The sequence below is a fragment of the Hyla sarda genome, chromosome 7, assembly GCF_029499605.1.
Source record: "Hyla sarda isolate aHylSar1 chromosome 7, aHylSar1.hap1, whole genome shotgun sequence".
NCBI lineage: Eukaryota > Metazoa > Chordata > Amphibia > Anura > Hylidae > Hyla > Hyla sarda.
Genome location: NC_079195.1, coordinates 124,287,290 through 124,304,107, shown reverse-complemented (window position 1 = coordinate 124,304,107; position 16,818 = coordinate 124,287,290). Strand labels below are relative to the sequence as shown.

Below are 16,818 nucleotides of genomic sequence, written 5' to 3'. Positions count from 1 at the left end.
CCGGAGTTAGTGAGTGGAAAAAGCAAATAAAGCAAAACCCACTATCGCATGCAAAACAGAAAAAGAGGCTAATTACTGGTAAGTACATCAGTATTATTAACTACCTAAGCCACCTAAAACTGATTATTCTCCTACAGAAAAGGGGAGAGATCCAGCCAGTCGTTTAGCTCTAACGGTCCCTAAGCATCCAGACGTAGGATCCATCGGGCTTCAGCTTGTAGCAGTGACCTACGTCTATCTCCCCCATTTGTATCCCGAGGAGTTAATTCTAAACCTCCGAATCTCAGGGACCCACAGTCACTGTTGTGATGCACTTGCATATGATTAAAAAATCTAGGAGAACCTCCTCCTTTTCTTACTGAATAAAGATGTTCTCTGATCCTCAAACGTAGTTGTCTTTCTGTTTTTCTAATATAAAAAAGTTTGCAGCTGCAAATCATAAAATAAACAACAAAAGTACTACGACAGGTAATAAGATTCTTGACTGTATAATTAAATCCTCCTAGATTTCCTGCTGAAGAATTAATATTGAGGGGACATTGGGGACAGAAGCCACATTTCTTATTGCCTTTGGGGGTACTGGAAGCCATGATTTCTTAGAGTTGCTTTTATTTTTAGAATCTAGTTTTTTTAAATGGTCCGCAATAGTAGCATTTTTTCTGAAAGTCACTATGGGTCTATTTTGTGCTGTTACAGCAATGTCTGAATCAGATAGTAACAAATGCCAATTCCGTGTGATGGCTGATCTGATGGTTCCATTAAGAGGGCTGTTCTTAAATGCAAAGATGAATCTCTTCAGACTGTCGTTGTCCTTGGCAACTACTGGTTTCTTAGTATATAGCAGGCTTACCCTATCTCTTGATAACGCTCTTTTGTACGCTTTAGAGAATACATGATTAGGGTATTGTCGTTGTCTAAACCTTTTTAATAAATCTTCAGCTTGTTCTAGATAATCAGAATGTTTACAATTATTCCTCTTTAAACGTAAAAGCTGGCTATATGGAATAGCATTTTTTACATTCACAGGATGGGAACTCCCGTAATGCAAAAGAGCATTCTTCACTACATCTTTCCTGAATCCTTGAGCTATTAATGTACTGTTTTCAACGAACAAACGTAAATCCAGGAACTCTAAGCTCTTCCTACCATATACACTGGTAAATGCCATATTCATAGTATTCACATTGAGATATTTAACAAAGTCATTAACCCCTTCAGGACGGAGACCATTTTGGCCTTAAGGACCGGAGCGTTTTTTTGCACATCTGACCACTGTCGCTTTAAACATGAATAACTCTGGAATGCTTTTAGTTATCATTCTGATTCCGAGATTGTTTTTTCGTGACATATTCTACTTTAACATAGTGGTAAATTTTTGTCGATACTTGCATCCTTTCTTGGTGAAAAATCCGTAAATTTGATGAAAAATTTGAAAATTTTGCATTTTTCTAACTTTGAAGCTCTCTGCTTGTAAGGAAAATGGATATTACGAATACTTTTTTTTTTTTGGTTCACATATACAATATGTCTACTTTATGTTTGCATCATAAAATTGACGTGTTTTTACTTTTGGAAGACACCAGAGGGCTTCAATGGTCAGCAGCAATTTTCCGATTTTTCACAAAATTTTCAAACTCAGTATTTTTCAGGGACCAGTTCAGGTTTGAAGTGGATTTGAAGGGTCTTCATATTAGAAATACCTCATAAATGACCCCATTATAAAAACTACACCCCCCAAAGTATTCAAAATGACATTCAGTCAGCGTTTTAACCCTTTAGGTGTTTCAAACGAATAGCAGCAATGTGAAGGAGAAAATTCACAATCTTCATTTTTTACACTCACATGTTCTTGTAGACCCAATTTTTGAATTTTTACAAGGGGTAAAAGGACAAAATTTTTACTTGTATTTGTAGCCCAATTTCTCTCGAGTAAGGACATACCTCATATGTCTATGTAAAGTGTTCGGCGGGCGCAGTAGAGGGCTCAGAAGGGAAGGAGCGACAAGGGGATTTTGGAGAGTACGTTTTTCTGAAATGGTTTTTGGGGGGCATGTTACCTTTAGGAAGCCCTTATGGTGCCAGAACAGCAAAAAAAAAACACATGGCATACCATTTTGGAAACTAGACCCCTCGGGGAATGTAACATGGGATAAAGTGAACCTTAATACCCCACAGGTGTTTCACGACTTTTGCAAATGTAAAAAAAAAAAAAAAAATTTTACCTAAAATGCTTGTTTTCCCAAAAATTTTTTATTTTTAAAAAGGGTAATAGCAGAAAATACCCCTAAAAATTTGAAGCCCAATTTCTCCCGATTCAGAAAACACCCCATATGGGGGTGAAAAGTGCTCTGCTGGCGCACTACAGGTCTCGGAAGAGGAGTCACATTTGGCTTTTTGAACGCAAATTTTTCTCTGGGGGCATGCCGCATTTAGGAAGCCCCTATGGTAACAGGACAGCAAAAAAAACCCACATGGCATACCATTTTGGAAACTAGACCCCTCGGGGAACGTAACAAGGGGTTAAGTGAACCTTTATACCCCACAGGTGTTTCACGACTTTTGCATATGTAAAAAAAATTTTTTTTTTTTACCTAAAATGCTTGTTTTCCCAAAAATTTTACATTTTTAAAAAGGGTAAAAGCAGAAAATACCCCCCAAAATTTGTAACACAATTTCTCCCGAGTACGGCGATACCCCATATGTGACCCTAAACTGTTGCCTTGAAATACGACAGGGCTCCAAAGTGAGAGCGCCATGCGCATTTGAGGCCTAAATTAGGGATTGCATAGGGGTGGACATAGGGGTATTCTACGCCAGTGATTCCCAAACAGGGTGCCTCCAGCTGTTGCAAAACTTCCAGCATGCCTGGACAGTCAACGGCTGTCCGACAATACTGGGAGTTGTTTTGCAACAGCTGGAGGCTCCGTTCTGGAAACAGTGGCGTACCAGACGTTTTTCATTTTTATTGGGGAGGGGAGGGGGGCTGTGTAGGGGTATGTGTATATGTAGTGTTTTTTACTTTTTATTTTATTTTTTGTGTTAGTGTAGTGTTTTTAGGGTACAGTCACACGGGCGGGGGTTCACAGTAGTTTCTCGCTGGCAATTTGAGCTGCAGCAGAAAGTTTGCGGCAGCTCAAATTTGCAGCCAGATACTTACTGTAATCCTCCGCCCATGTGAGTGTACCCTGTACGTTCACATTGGGGGGGACATCCAGCTGTTGCATAACTACAACTCCCAGCATGCCCGTTGGCTGTCGGTGACTGCTGAGAGTTGCAGTTTTGCAATAACTGTAGGCACACTGGTTATGTATCACTGAGTTTGTGACCTAACTCAGTGTTTCACAACCAGTGTGCCTCCAGCTGTTGCAAAACTACAACTCCCAGCATGTACGGTGCATGGTGTACGGTGACTGCTGAGAGTTGTAGTTTGCAACAGCTGGAGGCACACCGGTCGTGAAACACTGAGTTAGGTAAAAAAAAAACTCTGAGTTTCACAACCAGTGTGCCTTCAGCTGTTGCAAAACTACAAATCTCAGCAGTCACCGACAGCCAACGGGCATGCTGGGAGTTGTAGTTATGCAACCAGCAGATGCATCACTACAACTCCCAGCATGCACTTTAGCTGTTTGTGCAAGCTGGGAGTTGTAGTTATACAACAGCTGAAGGTACACTTTTCCATAGAAAGAATGTGCCTCCAGCTGTTGCAAAACCATAAGTCCCAGCATGCCCATAAGGGAATGCTGGGAGTTGTGGTGGTCTGCCTCCTGCTGTTGCATAACTACAGCTCCCAGCATGCCCTTTTTGCATGCTGGGAGCTGTTGCTAAGCAACAGCAGGAGGCTGTCACTCACCTCCAATGATCCAGACGCTGCAGGTCAGTCCCGCCGAACAGAGACGGCCCCGAACAGCCAGTAATTCCGGGTCATCGGGTCACTGGAGACCCGATTGACCCGGAATCGCCGCAGATCGCTGGACTGAATTGTCCAGCGATCTGCGGCGATCGCCGACATGGGGGGGCATAATGACCCCTCTGGGCGATATGCCGGTATGCCTGCTGAACGATTTCAGCAGGCATCCGGCTCCGGTCCCCAACCGGCTAGCGGTGGGGGCCGGAATTCCCACGGGCGTATGGATACGCCCTCGGTCCTTAAGGACTCGGGATGCAGGGCGTATCCATACGCCCTATGTCCTGAAGAGGTTAAAGGGGTACTCCGGTGAAAACCTTTTTTCTTTTAAATCAACTGGTGGCAGAACGTTAAACATATTTATAAATTACTTATATTAAAAAATCTTAATCCTTCCTGTACTTATTAGCTGCTGAATACTACAGAGGAAATTCTTTTCTTTTTGGAATGATCTCTGATGACATCACGAGCACAGTTCTCTCTGATGATGTTATCATAATAATAATAACACTTTGTTTATTGCTGTCCTAAGTGGGATTTGAACCCAAGTCCCCAGCACCGCAAGGCAGCAGTGCTAACCACTGAGCCAACATACTGCCCTTAGAATACAGCTGCTATGCATCTGCTATGCATGGTTGCTAAAATGGACAGAGATGTCAGCAGAGAGCACTGTGCTCGTGATGTCATCAGTGTTCCAAAAAGAAAGGAATTTCCTCTGTAGCATTCAGCAGCTAATAAGTACTGGAAGGATTAAGATTTTTTAATAGAAGTAATTTACAAATATGTTTAACTTTCTGCCACCAGTTGATTTAAAAGAAAAAAGGTTTTCACCGGAGTACCCCTTTAAAGCACTCTTTGGACCCATCCCATACAATCAATATGTTGTCCATATACCTCCAAAACGCTCGGATAAATCTCACGAACGACTTGGAGAAAGAAAGAATACGTGAGATTAATGGAGGATTTATGTAAATCTAAACTCGAGTATCGGAGGAGAGTATCTGACAGTCAGGTTAGCCAGTTTTTTAAGAACTTGGAAAGAAAATTAGCACTATTACAAATTGAGATAAAGGAGACCAAAAAAGACAAATTTGTCCGTGTTAGCACTAAGCAAGTGAGATCAGTCTTAAAGGAGTACTCCGGTGGAAAACTTTATTTATTTTTTTTTTTTTTTAAATCAACTGGTGCCAGAAAGTTAAACAGATTTGTAAATGACTTCTGTTAAAAAAATCTTAATCCTTCCAGTACTTAATAGCTGCTCAATACTACAGAGGAAATGCTATTATTTTTGGAACACAGAGCTGTCTGCTAACAACATCATGACCACAGTGCTCTCTGCTGACATCTCTATCCATTTTAGGAACTGACCAGTCACTCGTCATTGCGTCTCGCATCGCATAGCAACGATTAAGGGGACGCACACCAGAGGCCTGAAGCGGCGTGGACCCCGGCAACAGGTAATTATACAACCGGGATGGGGGAGGCAATGGGGCAGCGGCACTGTTAGCCAGGGGGAGAGAAGGGGCAGTGGCGCTGATAGAAGGGGGAGAGAAGAGGCGGCAGCAGGGCTCTAGACCCCGGGAAAGACAGGGGGAGAGAAGCCGGCAGCGACGGCCTCTCTCCCCCTGCCTTTCCTTGGGGCTTCTGTGGGGTCAGAAACAGTGTATCGGGGTATACACATGCACACACACGCACCCTCATTTTACCAAGGATATTTGGGTAAAAAACTTTTTTTACCCAAATATCCTTGGTAAAATGAGGGTGCGTGTTATAGGCCGGTGCGTGGTATACCCCGATAAATACGGTACATGTTTTCTTTATTCTGCGGGTCAATACGATTAAAATGATACCCATGTTATATGCTTATCTATAATTGTACCGCTTAAAAAAAATCTCAAACCATTTTAACAAAATTAGTATGTTTCAAATTGCCCTAATTTGACCACCTATAACTTTCAATTTTTTGCGCCATGATCTGTAGTTTTTATCAGTACCACTTTTGCTTAGGTTTTACTTTTTATTAATTTTTTTATAAAATTTTTTGGGAATAAAATGTGACAAAAAAGCAGCAATTTTGGACTATTTTTTTACATTTACGCCGTTCACCGTACGGGATAATTAACAATATATTTTAATAGTTCAGACTTTAACGCATGCAGTGATACCAAATATGTGTATAAAATTTTTTTTTTTACACTTTAATGGGGGTAAAATGGGAAAAACAGACAATTTTACTTTTTTATTGGAGAGGGTATTTTTCACATTTTTTTACTTTTTTATTTTACATTTTTTTACATTTTTAAGTCCCCATAGGGGACTATTCATAGCAATTAGTTGATTGCTAATACTGTTCAGTGCTATGTATAGGACATAGCACTGATCAGTATTATCGGTGATCTTCTGCTCTGGTCTGCTTGATCTCAGACCAGAGCAGAAGACCCCGGGAGACGGCCAGAGCAAGGCGAGGTGACCTCCGACCACCATGCTGGATAATCGGATTGCCGCAGCAGCGCTGCGGGTGATCCGATCGTCCATTCAAAGTACCGCAGTGCTGCAGATGCCGTGATCTGTATTGATCACGGCATCTGAGGGGTTAATGGCGGACATCCGTGCGATCGCGGATGTCCACCATTACCGGCGTGTCCCTGGCTGCTCCGATGCTCGCGATTATGGTGACAAGTGAATGTACGTCATGGTGCGCTAAGTACCATGTCACCATGACGTACATTTACGTCCATTGTCGTTAAGGGGTTAAAGGGGTTATACAGGAATCAAAAAACAGCCAGTTTCTTTCAAAAACCTCTCCCCGTCTGTCTCCAGGTTGGGTGTGGTTTTGCAGCTCAGTTTCATTTAAGTAAATGGAGCCACTTTCATTGAAGTTGTAATACCACACCCAACCTGGAGACAGAGGGAGCGTTTTTTTTTTCTGGATAACCCCTTAAAAAAGCAAAACTGCTTGAACTTCATGTGCTGACTAGTGCATAAACCAAAAATGGTTTATCTGCTGTGAACTTTTTACTTGAGTGATAGTAAACAGCAGTATGCATAAAAGATAAAACAAAAAATACCAGATATTGTGAAAAAATTTATATACTGTACTTGTAAACACTGATTTAATCTTGTAGACTATCCATTGTCATCACAATGAACCAAGCAGTTTATTGTACATTGAATTAGTAAGAGTTTAAGGGCTAATCTAAGAAAGGACAAAATGGACAAAACCTTGTACAGTACCTTTTCCTGAAATGTCATACACATCATAAATTTTGATGATCCTCAGTAATACCAGGCTTTTCTATTCAGAAATGTTATCATGCAGGCATTTCTTAATTTTCAAATATATATATTCCTTTTACTTCCTAATCCTTGTGGGGGAGGAAAATCAACAAAGGAGGAAGCTTTTGACTTCATATTCCGTCCTCATATATTGTTGTCATATCCCAACCCCATATCCCGTCCTCCTATCCTGTCCTCCTATCCCGCCCTCCTATCCCATCCTCCTATCTTGACCTCCTATCCCGTCCTCCTATCCCATCCTCCTATCTCGACCTCCTATCCCGTCCTCTTATCCCGTCCTTCTATCCCAACCTCCTATCCCGTCCTCCTATCTCGACCTCTTATCCCATCATCCTATCTCGACCTCCAATCTCGACCTCCAATCTCGACCTCCAATCTCGACCTCCAATCTCGACCTCCAATCTCTACCTCCTATCTCGACCTCCTATCTCGACCTCCTATCTCGACCTCCTATCTCGACCTCCTATCCCGACCTCCTATCCCGACCCCCTATCCCGACCTCCTATCCTGTCCTCATATCCTGTCCTATCCCGACCTCCTATCCCTTTCTCATATCCAGTCCTCCTTTCCTGTCTTCATAACCCAACCTCCTACCCCGACCTTCTATCCCAACCTCCTATCCTGACCTTCTATCCCGTCCTCATATCCCTACCTGTGATATGTGTACCAGGTATTGAAATATCTCCAGCCGTAAGGAAGTTATGTGGGAACATACATTTCCCATTGATTTGCATGGGACTTTAAACAAAAACCCTGACCCTCACAAATGGGAGTAGTTAAGGGTTAAATTAACTATCCTATATTTTAAGTGGACATATAAGTAACATGTGACCAAGTATTAACGAAATATCTCCGGCCGTTTGGAAGTTATGCAGTAACAAATATTTCCCATAGACTTGTATGGGACTTTAAACAAAAACCCTGACCCTTGCAAATGGGAGTGAGTAAGGGTTAAATCACCTATCCTATGTTTGTTGTTGACATACAAGTAACATATGTACCAAGTTTCATGTTAATATCTTTAGCCGTTTGGACGTGATGCTGGAACATACACACATACCGTATTTATCGGGGTATACCACGCACCGGCCTATAACACGCACCCTCATTTTACCAAGGATATTTGGGTAAAAAAAGTTTTTTACCCAAATATCCATGGTAAAATGAGGGTGCGTGTGTGCGCGTGTATACCCCGATACACCCCCAGGAAAGGCAGGGGGAGAGAGGCCGTCGCTGCCCGCTTCTCTCCCCCTGCCTTTCCTAGGGTCTAGAGCCCTGCTGCCGGCCCTTCTCACCCCCTGGCTATCGGCGCCGCTGCCCCTTCTGTCCCCCTGACTATCTGTGCCGGCGCCCCATTGCCGGCGCCGATAGCCAGGGGGAGAGAAGTGGCGCCAACAGCCAGGAGGAGAGACGGGGCAGCGGCTCCCATTGCCAGCTGCCCCCCCCCCCCCATCCCCGGTTGCATAATTACCTGTTGCCGGGGTCGGGTCCGCGCTGCTTCAGGCCTCCGGTGTGTGTCCCCTGCGTCGTTGCTATGCACTGCACGGCGCGGCGCACTGACGTCATGTGCCGCGCCGTGCAGCACTTAGCAACGACGCAGGGGACGCACACCAGAGGCCTGAAGCAGCGCGGATCTGACCCCCGGCAACATATAATTATGCAACCGGGGATGGGGGGAGGCAACGGGGCAGCGGCGCCGGCAATGGGTGCCGCTGCCCCTTCTCTCCCCCGATAGCCAGGGGGAGAGAAGGGCCGGCAGCAGGGCTCTAGACCCCAGGAAAGGCAGGGGGAGAGAAGCGGGCAGCGACGGCCTCTCTCCCCCTGCCTTTCCTGGGGGTGTATTGGCGTATAACGCGCACATAGACTTTAGGCTACAAATTTTAGCCTAAAAAGTGCATGTTATACGCCGATAAATACGGTACATACATACATACACACATTGGCCCTCATTTACTATTGCAAACCCGACATGTTTTGTCGGGATGTGCGCCAGAATTGAAAAAACCCAGACTAACTCTCCATTTTGCTAAGAAAACCCGAAAGGGCCACCGGTAAAACAGGGCGTGGTCACCGAAAAGGGGCGTGTTCCCGACAGTTTCACAAAAACCCAACATATTTACTAAGGTTTCCACATAAAATGTGGTGGATTTGAGCTGAGGAAAACTATAACACGCACCCTCATTTTACCAAGGATATTTGGGTAAAAAAAGTTTTTTACCCAAATATCCATGGTAAAATGAGGGTGCGTGTGTGCGCGTGTATACCCCGATACACCCCCAGGAAAGGCAGGGGGAGAGAGGCCGTCGCTGCCCGCTTCTCTCCCCCTGCCTTTCCTAGGGTCTAGAGCCCTGCTGCCGGCCCTTCTGTCCCCCTGACTATCGGTGCCGGCGCCCCATTGCCGGCGCCGATAGCCAGGGGGAGAGAAGTGGCGCCAACAGCCAGGAGGAGAGACGGGGCAGCGGCTCCCATTGCCGGCTGCCCCCCCCCCCCCATCCCCGGTTGCATAATTACCTGTTGCCGGGGTCGGGTCCGCGCTGCTTCAGGCCTCCGGTGTGTGTCCCCTGCGTCGTTGCTATGCACTATGCACGTCGTTGCTATGCTAGGCCCTCATTTACTATTGCAAACCCGACATGTTTTGTCGGGATGTGCGCCAAAATTGAAAAAACCCAGACTAACTCTCCAAGAAAACCCGAAAGGGCCACCGGTAAAACAGGGCGTGGTCACCGAAAAGGGGCGTGTTCCCGACAGTTTCACAAAAACCCAACATATTTACTAAGGTTTCCACATAAAATGTGGTGGATTTGAGCTGAGGAAAACCCCACAGATCAGAGCAGGTGTAAAAAAGCAAAATGTAGGAAAAGTGGAAAATGTAGGGAAACCTTAGTAAATACTGTGGAAAATAAATTGTAGGGAATTAAAACCCACAAAGAAACCTACACAACACTCTTAGTAAATAAGGGCCATTGAGTTTTATATATATATATATATATATATATATATATATAGATAGAGAGAGAGAGAGAGAGAGAGAGAGAGAGAGAGAGAGAATAATGTGTAAGTTTAAAGTGTTATTATTTGAGTGAAACATTTCTACACAATGGGGAAGATTTATCATAACTTGTGAAGAGGAGTCTGGTTGCTATGGGTAACCGGTCAACTTTTCTCTACACGGGTTATGATAAATCTCCCCCATTGTTTCTAGACAAAAAAAATATATTTTTGAAAAAATAAAATAAATAAATGTTGTCATACGCAATCACATTAAAAATATCCCTTTGCATTTTGAACAGCAGTTCATAGTCATAGTATATAAATTATATTCTGTCATGGATAAATTAAATCAGTGTAACTATTTTATAGATATTTTCTGCACAGCCATTGAATGTATCTGGTCATCACCATTCACCTTTCTTTTAAACTGAATAGTACAATCTTTGTATTGAATTGTAAAAGGAAGTCTATATAGGGGAGTTTCTTTTCTTAGGCACTAAAATTTCTCTTTATAACAGTCTTGGTACAGGCAGCCTGGCTGATCATCCGTCTACTGCCGGACCAGCATAAAATAACAAAAAAGAAAAGGAATCAAGAGAATAAAATAAAAAAGGCACAGGCGCATGTGACATTAGCATTTGTTTAGGCATACCCTGGGTGAGCAAATCGCTGCTTCAAAGCCATCCAGACCGAAGTGAGGCCTAGTCATTGTGGACCATTGTAATTTCACTTCAACTGATGAAGGAATGAACTAATTGAAACCTCCTGTTTTGGAATGAATAGATAAATGAGGGGCAAGTGGAAGGGGACAAGGGGAGAGCTCAGAAGAAAGAATCAAGGGGGCTATTTTTTTTCTCAGTCCCAGTTGTGATGGATGAGCCGTGGTCCCACGCTGCATTGAGAAAGGTCGTAAGGTTAAAAGCAAGTCATCCAAGCTAGCTATTCTGGGGTTACTTCCTCATTCATGGGTGGTTCATAGGCAGCTTTTGCTTTGGCTACATAAGTCTCAGGGTTGCTCCGGTGGAAAACAATTTTTTTTATATCAACTGGTGCTAGAAAGTTAAACTGATTTGTAAATTACTTCTATTTAAAAATCTTAATCCTTCCAGTAAGTATCAGCTGCTTTATACCACAGAGGAAGTTGTTTTCTTTTTTAATTTATTTTCTGTCTGACAACAGTGCTCTCTGTTGACACCTCTGTCCATGTCAGGAACTGTCGAGAGCAGGATATCTGCTATGGGGATTTGCTCCTGCTCTGGACAGTTCCTGACATGGACAGAGGTGTCAGCAGAAAGCATTGTGGTCAGACAGAAAATAAATTCAAAAAGAAAAGAACTTCCTCTGTAGTATACATCAGCTGAGTACAGGAAGGATTAAGATTTTCAAATATAAATAATTTACAATTCAGTTTAACTTACCACCAGTTGATTTAAAAAAAATGTTTTCCACCGGAGTACCCCTTTAATATTAGTACTTTTAGTTCATACATTACACATTAGTCCATTAAAGGGGGACTCCGCCCCTAGACATATTATGTCAGATCGCCGGGGTCCTGCTGCTGGGGACCCCGGGGATCGCTGCTGCAGCACCCCGCTATCATTACTGCGCAGAGCGAGATCGCTCTGCACGTAATGACGGGCAATACAGGGGCTGGAGCATCGTTACATCACGGCTCTGCCTCTCGTGACGTCACGGCCAGCCCCCGTCAATACAAGTCTATGGGAAGGGGGCATGGCGGTCGTCACGCCCCCTGCCATAGACTTGCATTAAGGGGACGGGCCATGATGTCATGAGGGGCGGAGCCATGACGTCATGCTGCTTCGGCCCCTGAATCGCCCATCATTACGTACAGAGCAAACTCGCTCTGTGCAGTAATTAGAGATGAGCGAACTTACAGTAAATTTGATTCGTCACGAACTTCTCGGCTCGGCAGTTGATGACTTTTCCTGCGTAAATTAGTTCAGCCTTCAGGTGCTCCGGTGGGCTGGAAAAGGTGGATACATTCCTAGGAAAGAGTCTCCTAGGACTGTATCCACCTTTTCCAGCCCACGGGAGCACCTGAAAGCTGAACTAATTTATGCAGGAAAAGCCATCAACTGCCGAGCCGAGAAGTTCGTAACAAATTGAATTTACTGTAAGTTCGCTCATCTCTAGCAGTAATGATGGCGGGGTGCCGCAGCGGCGATCCCCGGGGTCCCCAGCAGCGGGACCGCGGCGATCTAACATCTTATCCCCTATCCTTTGAATAGGGGATAAGATGCCAGGGGCGGAGTACCCCTTTAATGAATTAAATGAATAAACTCATCAAAAAAATGTTTGCCTTCAAATATTTTGTGTGTATGTATATATTCGCACAATCATATATGACATGAATATATAGGCAGACAAAGCGATTCAGATTTTGCTGGGACAATCTCACCAACCCAGTGCAAAAATGGTTGGTTTGGTGAAAATTTTGGGTGTTCCTTTGCAGTTTTTCATAGTAAACCAGCTATATTTTGAAATCCAATATTACTTTGTCTTTCAAGGGTTCTCTTTAACACATACAGCTATAGAATGAGCTAATTATTAGTGCAAGCACAGTGGGGTACAGTATTTACAGGGATATTCCAGGCACTGATGACCCACCTCAGCCAGTGATTTCCTGGATGAACAAAACATCAGAGAAAGCTGAGAGCAGCAGTGAATGGGAGCTGTGGGGGATCAGGGCAAGTGAGTAGGAATTTTAACATTTTGCAAGCTCAAAATGCTCCTTTAGTAAAAGGGTATTCCAGGATTTTTTTTTCTTTGAGCCCATGATGCCAAGTTATAACACTGTGTGATATGCTTCTGTTACCTCTGTGCACTGCTGTGTCCCTTTTTCATGCAGAGGACCTACACCCACATTTGCTGTAGTGCAAGTCTTTTTATTTTACAGTTGTCTCTTACCTTTCCTAACATTCCATACTGCAAGAGACAAAATATCATAAGTCACATGGTCCCTAGGGGAGAATGGCTATGCTGCAGTGGGTGAGTGGATAGAAGGGTGGATAGCAGGGAATTACTAAAGTAATGCTATCCACCCACCCACTGCAGCATAGCCATTCTTCCCTGGAGCTAGTAATTTTTAGTTTGATAAAGGCAGCATCCAAACAACTGCTACAGAGTGGATTGAATATCCTGGCTAGTCTGATATTTACTTTGGTAACTACTTTACACCTCAATTATAACCATGGGAATCCATCATGAATACAACAGATGAAGCCACGACTCTGCAAATTCCAGGTCGCCATGGCGACTGCAATTTTTTTTTCTTGTCCTAAGACATACATTTATGTCATGGGTCATGTTAGGGAGTATGATATGCGCTCTGGAGCCAGTCCCTCATTATACCCCGCAGGTACCAGCTACTATCTGCTGGTAATGAAGGACATAGGAGATCACTCCAATGTCCATCATTTAACTGCTTAAATACTGCAGGCATTTAAGCCATTATTGTACACATACCTAGTGGTCTAGGTATATAGCAATAGAGCATTGTTCTCGCAGGTCAAGCAAACAATTGGGGGGGGGGGGGGGGGCAAAAAAGTATGAAAAAAAAATTTAGATTGCATCTTTTCCCATTTTCTAAATAAAAAGAAATTTAAATACAAAATAACATATTATGTATCACCGGGTGCGGAATTGTCCAACTATCAAATTATAACTTTACTGACCCTGCAGGTCAATGGCGTACAAAACATTTGATATTTGACATTTGTAATAAAAATGTTGGTCATATCATATACCAGAAAAGCCTTTTTTTTTTTTTATAAAAAGTGATCAAAAAGTCAATACTACATAAAAGTGGTACTGGTAAAAACTGGAAAGAAAACTGAAAAATTTGAGCTCACATACTAACGACAGACGGGGGTGCGACTCCACTGACGTAGCACAGGAGCTGACGGATATAACGTCAGACGCCAGCTACATGTGCTGTCAGCGCAGTGAAGCCGGCGGTTCCGGCTCCCTGCCATAGCAGGTTTGCACTTCTCCGTATCTCTATGCCGGACATCTCAACCGTGAGTATGCCGCTGAGCGGAACACCCCATGAGCCCTTCTTCATTACAGTGAACATATGGAATGGAGACAGGGCTTGTTACATTTACATTTCTTATGTATTTCTCTCTAGGTTCCTTGCCCATCTATGGTTTACTGTGAGTAGAATACATTTACAAGGGTGGCCGTTACTGAGGTCTCCAGGATATCACTTCAATACTGGTATACACACTGTCTGTACTTTTTATTTTACAGGATCCAGGAGATGCACAGTGAAGCGTCATATAAGAAGGGGTTATCATTTTATGCAGCTCTGTTATCATAGGTTGCTACCCCTGTGACGCAGTTATATCTATTTATCCTGGAGGATTTTTTTTGCAGTTCTGCTATCATAGACTGTAACTTATAAATGCCTTCTGATTTTAATTGATCTATTTGCTCTGCTTTTGCATACTATACGTACAAATTATATATGGTAGACACCCATGAGGATGCCGCGGAATTGCAGTAGAAACACGTTGGGTACCTCTATTTCAGGAAACATCTGTGTTGGTGTATATACATCTACACTGGTGTTATTGTAATTTTTTTAGCTGCACATGTACAGGGATGTGGGAGTGGTTATCTGACCTGATCCGTGTATATGTGTGCAGGTAGTTATATGGAATACGAATTCAGGTAGAAGACAGACATGGTGCACATCTACAATCTTGCACAATGATCTAATTGCTTCTCAGCAGAATTACAAAAACTAACAGGTTGTTAGTATATACGTTTTGATCAAAAAGTACAAAGCCCACTCGTCACGTCAAGGCCACCTATTTAGAGTGGGTCCCTAACGTTCCTAGCATAAAATGGCGTAGCACTGGGCGGCGACCACCACCGCCCCGACACCAGTGCCCACAGGGGGAACGACCTACTGGCAGAGCGGCCCCAATGCCACTCAAACCAGTCCATGGGTCGCACCTCCCTGCAGACACGGCGCCACGGCAGCAACAGACGCCGCACAGCACCACACCAGTGTGAGCAGAGTGCTACAGCTCACTTACCATGCTCTCCCAGTCAGACTGGGAGGCTGCTAGGAGTACCTCTTGAAAAAGGGAAACCGAAACGATCTTAGGGGTCAGTCGCAGAATTCGCTATCCCACATGGGCAGGTTACACATTGACTTTTACTGAGTACTTAGACATGTTGTCCTCAATATCATTGTATCTCACTATGCACTCTCAGACCTGGCTATACACCAGCTCTAGGCTATATTACTAGCTAATCTTGATACATTATTATGCAGCATTTGTATGGATAGCCCATAGTGGCTAAACTGTGTTATTCCATAGATTGCTATACATAGGGTGTGGACAATTTCTATGTACTCATTTGTATGTACTACTCTTACTCTGCGCCAGATATTTCTGTGTTGGATTTCCATTGCAATACTTAATTTTTTTGCATTTATATGTTTTTTATGTAAAACATTTTCAATAAAGATTTATACGTTTATACTTAAGGTGGTGTTATAACTCCAATTTCTCTGTATACATTCATTTATGGAGTTCCCCTGTCCTTGACAGGATTAGTACACACTCCCTTATGGGTGTCATTGGGGCACATGGGAGTGTATGGTGCATTTTTTTAGGACTTTGGTATTCATTAGGAAAGAAATGGCCCATGTGTAGCTAACTACTACTTATATAGGGTTGGGCTGAGGGGGTGGGGAAGAGTGCAGACACATGTTAAAAAAAAAAAAAAAAAAAAAAGGGGATAGAAAACACAATGTGAATGCTGGTAGAAGACAGACATGGTGCACATCTACAATCTTGCACAATGATCTAATTGCTTCTCAGCAGAATTACAAAAACTAACAGGTTGTTAGTATATACGTTTTGATCAAAAAGTACAAAGCCCACTCGCCACGTCAAGGCCACCTATTTAGAGTGGGTCCCTAACGTCCCTAGCATAAAATGGCGTAGCACTGAGCGGCGACCACCACCGCCGCGACACTAGTGCCCACAGGGGGAACGACCCACTGGCAGAGCGGCCCCAATGCCACTCAAACCAGTCCATGGGTCGCACCTCCACGCAGACACGGCACCACAGCAGCAACAGACGCCACACAGCACCACACCATATGGAATATGGAATACGTCTTGATACTTACCTTATGCAGCAGAACTTTAGCCTTTATGGGCAAATTGGTGCCCTGCTTTTTTGACACTGTTGGAATCATTTCTTGTATTTAGCACTAGAGGAGCGCACTTTGGATAATATAATTTAGACATATGGGATATTACGCTATACAGTATCTCCCCCCCCCCTTCCTTTTTCACACTGATAAGGAAAAAAATCTTTCTTTGTAAATTTGTTTGGGAGTTATGCACAAGTGTATTTAGGTCTTCCTGCTGGACCCTTTTTAAATAGCAGTTTATAGTTTCCAATACCCCTTTTAGGTAATGTTTACAAAGTCAGTTTCAGGGCTGGGAGATAATCTTGTGTTAGGCTACTTTCACACTACGTGAAAGGCTCCGTTACAAACGGACTCTTTTTTTTCTTTTTTTTTCCCCTTTGACCGCCATTAACGTCCGTTATTGTAACAGAGCCTAACAGGACAT

The 16,818-nt window shown here is 43.5% G+C and overlaps 1 long non-coding RNA gene across 2 annotated transcripts in view; it reads left to right on the top strand.

Moving 5' to 3' along the window:
• LOC130282434 (uncharacterized) overlaps nt 1-15,638 on the top strand; it is an 85,539-nt gene extending 69,901 nt beyond the window's left edge. For both annotated transcript variants that reach the window (XR_008846380.1, XR_008846379.1), the window contains exons 3-5: nt 5,265-5,361; nt 14,343-14,367; nt 14,465-15,638. This is a non-coding gene — a long non-coding RNA (uncharacterized LOC130282434). The remainder of the gene's footprint in view (nt 1-5,264; nt 5,362-14,342; nt 14,368-14,464) is intronic.
• Nucleotides 15,639-16,818: the final 1,180 nt, after the last annotated feature.